Below are 9,248 nucleotides of genomic sequence, written 5' to 3'. Positions count from 1 at the left end.
GGAGGATTGGTGGCAGATGTTAACTCAGGACGAATCTTCCTCAAAAAACAAAAAAGAGCAAAGAAAAGGACATGGATGTACTGTCAGTGTTGGATTAAGTTCCCACTTTTTGCCTGTATTCTCACATCTATAGTTCGGAGCAGTACCTTCATGGGTTGTTACAACAGTACTTAATGTCTGTTAGTGTTTTTTCAGCACCACTTTGTAGGGAGCAAAAAGTTTTTCAGAAACTGTCATAATTCTCAAAAGAGTGAAGGCCTAAGTGAAACTGAATGCCGTGATTGCCCACTTGACGAATGGTTATGGGGCAACTTAAATAACTTGATCAAATATATATATTTTACTTGCTATGGAGCATTTTATGATTTTAACCCAACCACTTCAAATCCATTCTCACTGACGTCTTAGTTTTTTTCTAGGGTGCTCAAACAAGGCGCATCTACAGAAGAATGTTTACCTTCCAACTGTGATGGTTATTATCTATTCCAGAAAGAAAAGTTGTATTAGTGAGCTTTAACAGTAAACTACTAATTGGATGTCTCCGGTTGAGAACAAATCCTTAGACGGGTATTCAGGATCCTCTTAGTGAGGCGTCTGTCTTTCACTCACATCGCTCAGTGTCTCCCAGTCTGGACTCTGTTGCATTATGTGTGAAAAGTCTTTCATTTCTTATGTCTCCTTAATTTTATTCTCGCCTTTTCTTCACCTTAAATACCCACCGCTTCCCACAGCACACACACCACACACCACTTCTCTGTTTACGTTTTAACATTCTCTACGATGGTGTTTCTCAAGTTGAAATTGATAGATCATCTGCTTCAGAATCACCTGGGGGCCTTGCTAACAGTTCAGATATCGGAGCTCAATTCCAGACTCTTGAATCAAATCAAGGGGCTCAGAAATGTGCATTTTAAGCCAGATCCCTTGCTGAGTCTGATGCACAGTTAAATTTGAAATCAGTTGATTTATACTTTCCATGCAGTCCCTCTTATTCACCCAGTTCACCCAGTGATTTCTTATTCCTCCTAACTTACAGCCCTTATTTCCTAAACCATGCATAGGAAATTGATGGTGTTCTGCCTGGTGACATTATCTTACTTTGCTTAATGGTTTTGTGAATTTTTGCATTAATTTTAACCTTTTGCATGTGTGTGTGTAAACTTTCTTCCCAATGTCACTTTTATTTATTTATTTATTATTTTTATTATTTGATTATTATTATTTTTATTATTTTATTATTTTTTGTTATTTTCATTTAGGAGAAAGTCATACTCCTTTCTTGCATTAGCCAGAGGGCCCAATACAGTATCTTTATACATTAAATGCATAATTAATATTAATAAATTGGCTTCACACTGGACTCATCCTGGATATTCTCCCAACCACTTTCACGGGCTTACCTTCTGCGTGGTACTGTTTCCCAGTGTTTTGCCTTGACCTACTATTCTTTTCACTTTACACCTCTCTGTGGGTGAGTAGCCATTTATGTGGCTTTCTGTGAGTGGCCTGGGGATGGGTCTCCAGCCCAGACTCTCTAAAACTCCCAATAAGTGTATGACTGCGCAGTGGACATCTCTCCTTAGAAGTCCAACAGGTTGCTCATATTCAGCATATCCACAAAATATTTCATTATCTTTTCCCCCAAATTCTGTGTCTGCACTTGAATTCTTTCTGGTGGATGGTAGAACTGTCCATTAAGTTACTCTTACCATTGACCTTGGGAGTACTGCTTGATGACTCCTGGTGCAAACATTGTGAAGTCAACAGACTCGGATTTGAATTCTGTTTTACCAACACCTATGCAATCTCAACCAAGGCATCTAAGTTCTCTGAATCTCAATTCTTTTGCCTTTGGAATGGATACCTAATACCTACTCCATAGGTTTGTTCTAAAGATTAAATTAGATAGTATTTATAAAATACTTAGCATACTACTGGCTTATGATACGTATTCAGTTAAGGTTAATAATTATTATTCAGGCTTTGACCATTTCTTGCACTGATTCTATGTTTCCTGAAGTGTTCTTCCTGCTCTGGTCTTGGTTCCACTGCATGTACCTTCCACACAGCTGCCAGAAGCAATATTTAAATCACATATGTAGTCATGTGGCTCCCCAAAGCTTTCTTGACAAAGTGCAAACTCCCTGATTAGCACACAAGCTCCTTCACTGGTTCAGAGCTGTTCCTCTAACTTCATCTCTGATAACCTCAACATTTGCAATTTCTGGTATAGACAGACCCAACAGCTTTGAGTCTCTCCAATGAGTCATGAAGCCCAAGCCTCCATACATTCCACCTGGATGTATAAGGTGTGATCTATTTTTCCAACTTATCAAGATAGTGGCTACTCAGGTCTTAGGGAAACTTCCTTATAATTTAGATTCTCTGTATTATCACTTAGCCTTGTGGCTGAATGTTCATTGAATGGCTTATTGTATTTTGGTGTGGATGTGATTTTCTTGTTTATTTCTCCCAAGTAATTAAACCATGTCCAATTTATCTTTTGATCCCACAGCGTTAGACACTGTGCCTAGCACACAGTAGATGCACAATGAAACTTGGTTAAGCAAGTGGGTAAATATGTTAAAATAAAATCTAAGTTATGGAGATAATGAACTTCTCTTTCCCAGTTCACTGCAATACACCTCTCCTTACTTATAATGGCTGACTCTGATAGGATCCAACTTAAAATTTTAAGGTTGGTTGGACCATTACAGGTAAAGTGGTCCACCTCTCCCTAGAAGCAAGAATCCCCACTATACCCTGGCCTAACTCACTTCACTTCAGAAACGAATGAAAAGGAAAACATCTTAGGAAAGATTATCCATACTCCTGTCTTTTATCAGCAAGATAAGATCCACTCCACTTCATTGAGTACCCTGTGGCCAGTGTCCACTTCTAAGTGAAAGGTTCACTTTCTCATGTGGTGCTGATAAAACTCAAAGTGGGTCACAAGGCAGAGTTTCATGACAATGACATCAGGCTCGACGAGGCCCAAGTACTTCTCTCTCTGCAGGATTATTTCTTAGATGAAAACTGGGCTTAGATAGAATGTATTCAGCTTTCTCTCTCGTTTTTATTGTCATGTGGGTCAGAGGGATTTTGGGGGTGGGTCAATGGATTGCCCCCCTTGTCGTCCTACATCCATGTACCTTCTGATGGGAAACGGGTCTTTTAGGTTAAGCTCTGCATTTCCTGAACTTCTTTAGGATCAATAGTTCATTATCTGCTATATTTGCCAATATGTAAAAACTCCAGTATAGTTGCTATAATTAAATGAAAAACCTATATTTGCAGACTGTTGCATGATTTGAGATTCCAAAGAATTTCTTCCTCTTTTAGTGTTAGCTTTGACTCTCATTCTGCTTGTCACTTTTTCTTTAAGGAATATGCAACTCTAAATGCTTCTTCTTCAGACAGTAGCCTTGACATATAATACAAGTGGACTCTTCACCTTTTACAAAACAGTTAAGCTACTTATCAGATGTGCTGGCTTCTCAAACCACTGTTTTCTGTCAGGTGGGAAGGACTATCGTCTTGGGAGATAAAGGCCATTAGTTATAATTAACTTTCCCCCATTTCTTTCCTCTTAGGAGATGGATTTTAAACAACTACTACACATCCCACCACAGTTTGTGATTACATTCCATTAGATGTGATGAAGCATCTTCAGAGAAGAAAACCATCATTATGAAGTGAGTTTAAAAACAATTTCCCATGAGATCTGGTAATTATCTAGTGGAGTAGAGATTATCTGCCTACGGTAAGAGGATTTATTTTGTACATTACATACTCATAATAATAGCTTGCAGCATGATATAAAAAGGAGAGAGGAAAGGATACAGTCTCAGGAGAGCAGAGACCCGACTTCAGTTCTGTAAGGAAATCAGCCAAAAGAAGACAAAAACAAAGTGTAAATAACAATTGTAGTCTGGAAAAGAACCTGATCGAATTTCATTTATCTTTCACGGTTCATGCTGATATAATTAAACAGAATAGCTAATTGTTAATATTGTTCCGCGTCTGTGGCTTTCATCCCCACAAGCTGTCTACAACTCAGCAGGATTTGTTTAAACCGAAGTACTTTATTATCTTCCCCAAATGAGAAAGTAGTGATGAGAAAACCCACTGATGAAGAGAGAACAGGAGAGTGAGAGAGCAAGAGAGCACAGAAGATGAAGCTGGCTTAAGCTGATCCTTGTCGTCAGGAAGAGGCACCGTGTGATTTAACCGTTTCTCATGGGGTAGGAAGACAGGGACAGCTCTGAGCAGAAGGCAGGAGGAAAAGCCTGAGAGTGAGGCTTCATCATTTTGTCTAAAGCATACTCCCCCAAATCTCATATTTATACATACTACAGTACAAAATGACATTTCCAAGCCAAACATAAGTACGTCTTGCATTGTATACCACTTCAAATAAGCAGATAAGGAGAATGAATAATTGAGATCTGTGAGCTGCGTACAAACATTCCCATAAAGGAATTAGGATCTGAATATCACAGAAATGTGCATTGGATATGGCCCTACAAAAGCATGTGGTTCACCTCTCACTTTGCTGCTGAAGAATATAAGCCAGAGAGGTGAATCATACCATTAGTAGACCCAGACTGGGTGTTCTTTCCCAATTAAGTTATGTCAAGTTTACATTTAAGTTATATACAAGTAAGTAGCATGTGCTTGCCTGTGTATATATCTATGTTTTCTTGACCTTTTTCAGAGTATAATGTTTCTACAGGTCTGTTGTAAGTACCCTGTGTCTCAAAACATGAAAAAGGCTTAGAATCCTAGTGGATGGAAATAATAGAATAACGTTTATTGCGCATCTGCTAGGTATGCAACTAGGAATGTTACCTATGTTATCACTTAATCCTCCAACAAGCCTGGAGAAACACTCCATTCTCCAGGCGAAGTGTTGAGACTCATAGCTATTAGGTATGTTGCCACGATGACGAGGAAATGGCAGAATCTGAGTTTAAACCTGAGTCATGTGGATCTGAAAGCCCCCAGTCTTTCTTACCTAATCATGCTGTCTTCTGCGCATCTGTTAGCTTGGCCTCAGAGAATTCTATTTGTGAAGTTCCTGCTTGTGTTTCATCAAGTGAACCGCACTGTGTTGGAAATAACAGCACTGTGGCTCCAACTCGTGACTTTTCATGAAATGACCCGTTGGTAGCATTAAACAAGATGGAGAATCCTGCAGGCTGTCTGAAGAGTGCTGGAGCAGGCTCGGCTGCAACTTCAATCATCAGTCTTCTTTAGTGTCTCTCTGTACATCATTCACGTTAGAGCAGAGCATGACTTTTCTCAAGAGAAGCCACTACGTCCCCTGAGGCTTTCGAGGCTGTAATCCTAAAAGGACAGTAAAGTCGGAAGCTGCCTTTGAAGCTTGTTCACACGTGCCTGATGCTGAATTTAAGTTTTGAGTGTGCTAGGACTCTCAGCGTAGGGGTCTGATAAGGTAGTTGATGGGGTCTCACTTGTGAATAATGAAGGAAGCAATCGGTCTTTGTTTGCTGTTTTTCTGAGGAAGTAAATAGATGAGTTGGCCTGCCAGTCTGACTCTGAGGAGAATAACGTTTGGAACACAAAGATAAGAGTTGAGAACTTTGAAACTTGGTCAGCATTAATTTTCTACTAGCAAACGACTATGTGTCTTCAAAAACACAAGCCAAGGCATTTAACGAGAACTCATCATGGAAAACAGGTACCAGACATAAGCTCATTCATTGTCTTTGTCTCATACTTGTGCATACTGGGAAAATTGCCTTTCCAAATTAGTTATAAATATGTTGAGATTATTCAACATAAAAAGAATAATACAATCTAAAATCACCGAATCTGTCGAGAGCAGAGATTGGCAAACTTTTTCTTTACAGATCCTGATAGTGTTTAACCCAAATTTCCTAAATCTATGACTATTTTTTTCGTAGTTATTAGGAGCAAAATATTTGACATGAAAAGTTCTTACTCATTAATATTTAAGGACAAAGTGGAAAGGGAATTTGGGGGAGATTATTTGTCTAGGCAAGACTGTGGAAGTGGCAGTAGAATGTTCCAGTACTGTTGTCTCCTTGCTGTGGGGGATTTCCCATCATGCTCTCTATTGGGGGAGATATTAATGAGTCTTAAAATCAGACACACAGCACAGGAGATTTGCTGGAGAAGAGTCCTCCAGAGTGAATAAAGGGGGAGCCCAAAGGCAAGAGGTTCCGAGAGGTTCCATCCTGGTACCTCTGTCTGTTCGAGGCTCCCCAGCCACATCTCTGTGTGGTGGTTTTGTGGAGACACCAAGACTGTTTTCAACATTTGAGTTAATCTCAAAATGACATTTTGATTTTTAATGTGTTTATTTAATTATTGTAGGAATTGACCATCTTCTATTCAATTGGCTTAGTTTGCTTTGGATATGGTCACACTTTGTCTTAACCCTTCATCAAAAAACAATATAGAATGAGACATCAAGAGCTGGAGGAAACCTCGTGGCCTTTAGGGTCCAGGTACTTCTGCATGCAAAGCGTCTGACCACAGTATCTCTCTGAAGGCCGGTTGCCTCATGTATGAAATGGGTCAATAATTTCTAACTTCTAAGGTTATTGTGAAAATTAGAGCTAACAGAAATCGAGTGCTTGGCATAAGATCTAGCCCATCATAGACACTCAGTGGTAGCTGTTACTGCCCTAATGTAACATGGTGATACTTTTAAACCTATGTCAGATTTATTGCTAGCACTTTATAAAGTAGTTGATGACAATGGCTGCTGTAGATGCAGTCTCTTTTTTCTCTAAAGTAATAAACTCTAAAAAAAATTCATATCATGAATCTTTGGGATAGGATATTTCACTGTCCATAACTCATATTTCCCTTTAACCTCACATTTCTCTCTTTTGACTCATTATACCCAGACAATGGTTCTGTGCTGCCAAGACAGCAAAGGTTTGCTTTTGTACAATCGTCTTTATTTTTTCAGACTCTGCTTCTGCCATGTTGACGGTGATAGCACTGAGATTCCTCTGGGTTTATATATAGCAGTATATTTATTTGTGAAATTCCGAGTTTAGAATAAGCTTTGCTTCCTTTAAAATACAAATTGGAATTCTTCCCTCTTAAAGCACAGTCCTTCTATACAATTAAAATTAGCTGTCTTACCAGGTTAAAAACTCTCCCAATTATTGAACTGGTAGACCCATTCAATTCATAGTCACTCATATGTCTCTTGTCAGATTTATTTTGAAAAAAATCCACTTTATAAGATTCATATATTCAAAATGCTAGAAAGAATTATACCTAGGGAAAAGACCAAACGTGACCAGCTATATGCTAGCTTCTACTTGGCTGTATAAAATTGACTCAGAAAAGAGGCTGTTTATCTTTTGAGAGTGAGCATTGCTTTGCCTCACATTGTGACCTATGAGCTGTAGCCAGGAGCATCCTTGGCAGAGCAGGCCCTGAGGCAAACCTCAGTGTGCACTCTCTTCCTTCTCCAGGAATGTTCTCTACACGCAAAGCCAGGATAAATACAGTGGGCATTAAAGGCGGTCTTAGAGGGAAAAAGAAGTTGCTAGAGACTCATCTGTGATGCATGTAAAAGTAGAAAAATAGTCCCAATAGTGTTTGAGGAAAGCGATGGAAGAATTATGAGCCAATTGTGTGCACGGCAGCCTTGGATAGCTCTCTTATGCTTTACTGTAACATGGCTAACCTACCTGAAATGAAACCCTGCTCATTTGTGGCTCTGTGTTCTCCCCTAAACCCAAAGGCCCAGGGAAAATGGCCCTGGATTTCAACACGCTGGTCAAGGCCCCACCTCTGACTGATAACGTGCATTTTTCAGGTGGAGAAGAATGACTCAGAGGCATCTGGACACCACCCCGAAACTGGCCTCCTATAGGAGAGGTGTAAGGGTTTCTTCATGGCCCACCATGATACATGGGCTCAAGGTGACATCCCTCTCAATGCCTGAGGTACCTTGTTAGCCATTCATCCATGAAGCATTTTCTTTCCCTTTTCAATATCTTCAATTTCTCTTTCTCCTATCTTTCCTTGAAATAACCCTCCAAAATTCTCCCCAGATTTAAAAACACCACCCCAGGATCCTACTGTAGCTTTCAGTTGTTTTTGCTTTTCTATTACTGCTAAAAATCTTGCATAAGTTGTTTATGAGTATTAACTCTATTTTCTCCCATCTATTCTCTCCTCAATTTCCTACAATCAAGATAATTTTCTCACCGTTTTCCAAAAGATGCTCTCTCAAAATCACTGAAGCATTATCTTCTTTACAATTCTAGAACATCTCGTTTGTTCTGATTTCCTTCACATTTTTTAATAGTACAGGTAGATTCTGTTGGCTCTTTGGAGCTGTTTTCTCTTCTATGTCAAGAGGAACAGCAGATAGTTCAAGATTTTTATCTTGGGCTCATATCTGCATTGTACATGTCTATGTTGCCAATTAGCTTCAGAAATCATCCTGGTAAAAGATGTGGTAAACCCTCTCTTTTGAGAACTAATGATATTAATCAAGAAGCGTGCCCAAATAGACGACCTTTCAGACCTCTGGACAGATAGGGAAGCCATGTTTCACAACTTAATGCGAATGGTGTCCAGTAAAGTTGGGCGGTTGGAGCTTGCATGGCCACAAATGTTCCCTGTACACAGAGGTGAACTCAGATAACACCTATGAAAGGCAAGGCCAAAATCTGCCTCAAAAACAGCTCTGGATCTGCCATAATACATGGTTAAGCTGGAGAGCAAGGCCTCTATGGACTACACAAGATCCCCACATAGTCATTGATGAGTAAACGTGAGCCATAGAGAGAGTAAGATAATGAGGAGATCTGAATGAGCCAGCTGCTGGATAGCAAACTATTGTTACAATCCCATTTTTTAGAGTGTCAGAATCAAATGATAGATTTTAACTGTAAGTCATTTTTTGCTGATTTCCTCTTTGAAAGGATAATTTTGGGAAATGTTTAATGCCACTAATATTTTCCATGGATTACCTTCAAAGTATTCATATATGTGAGGATTAAGACTGTATTACACATATTGATTATATTGCACAAGTGTATTTGTCACATACTCATTATTTTCTAATTAGAATTATGCATTGTTCTTTTCTCTGAGGATATAGAATTCTAGAACTTGGAATTAGTCTTCCAGAGCACCCATTCTAATCCTTTATAAAGGGATTATAGATTGAAAATTTCAGGTGTTTTCTTTATCCTAAAAATATTGTGTTTGTTGAAGATTTT

Source organism: Equus caballus, chromosome 27, assembly GCF_041296265.1.
Source record: "Equus caballus isolate H_3958 breed thoroughbred chromosome 27, TB-T2T, whole genome shotgun sequence".
NCBI classification, from domain to species: Eukaryota; Metazoa; Chordata; class Mammalia; order Perissodactyla; family Equidae; genus Equus; species Equus caballus.
Note: the sequence above shows the minus strand (reverse complement) of the source record.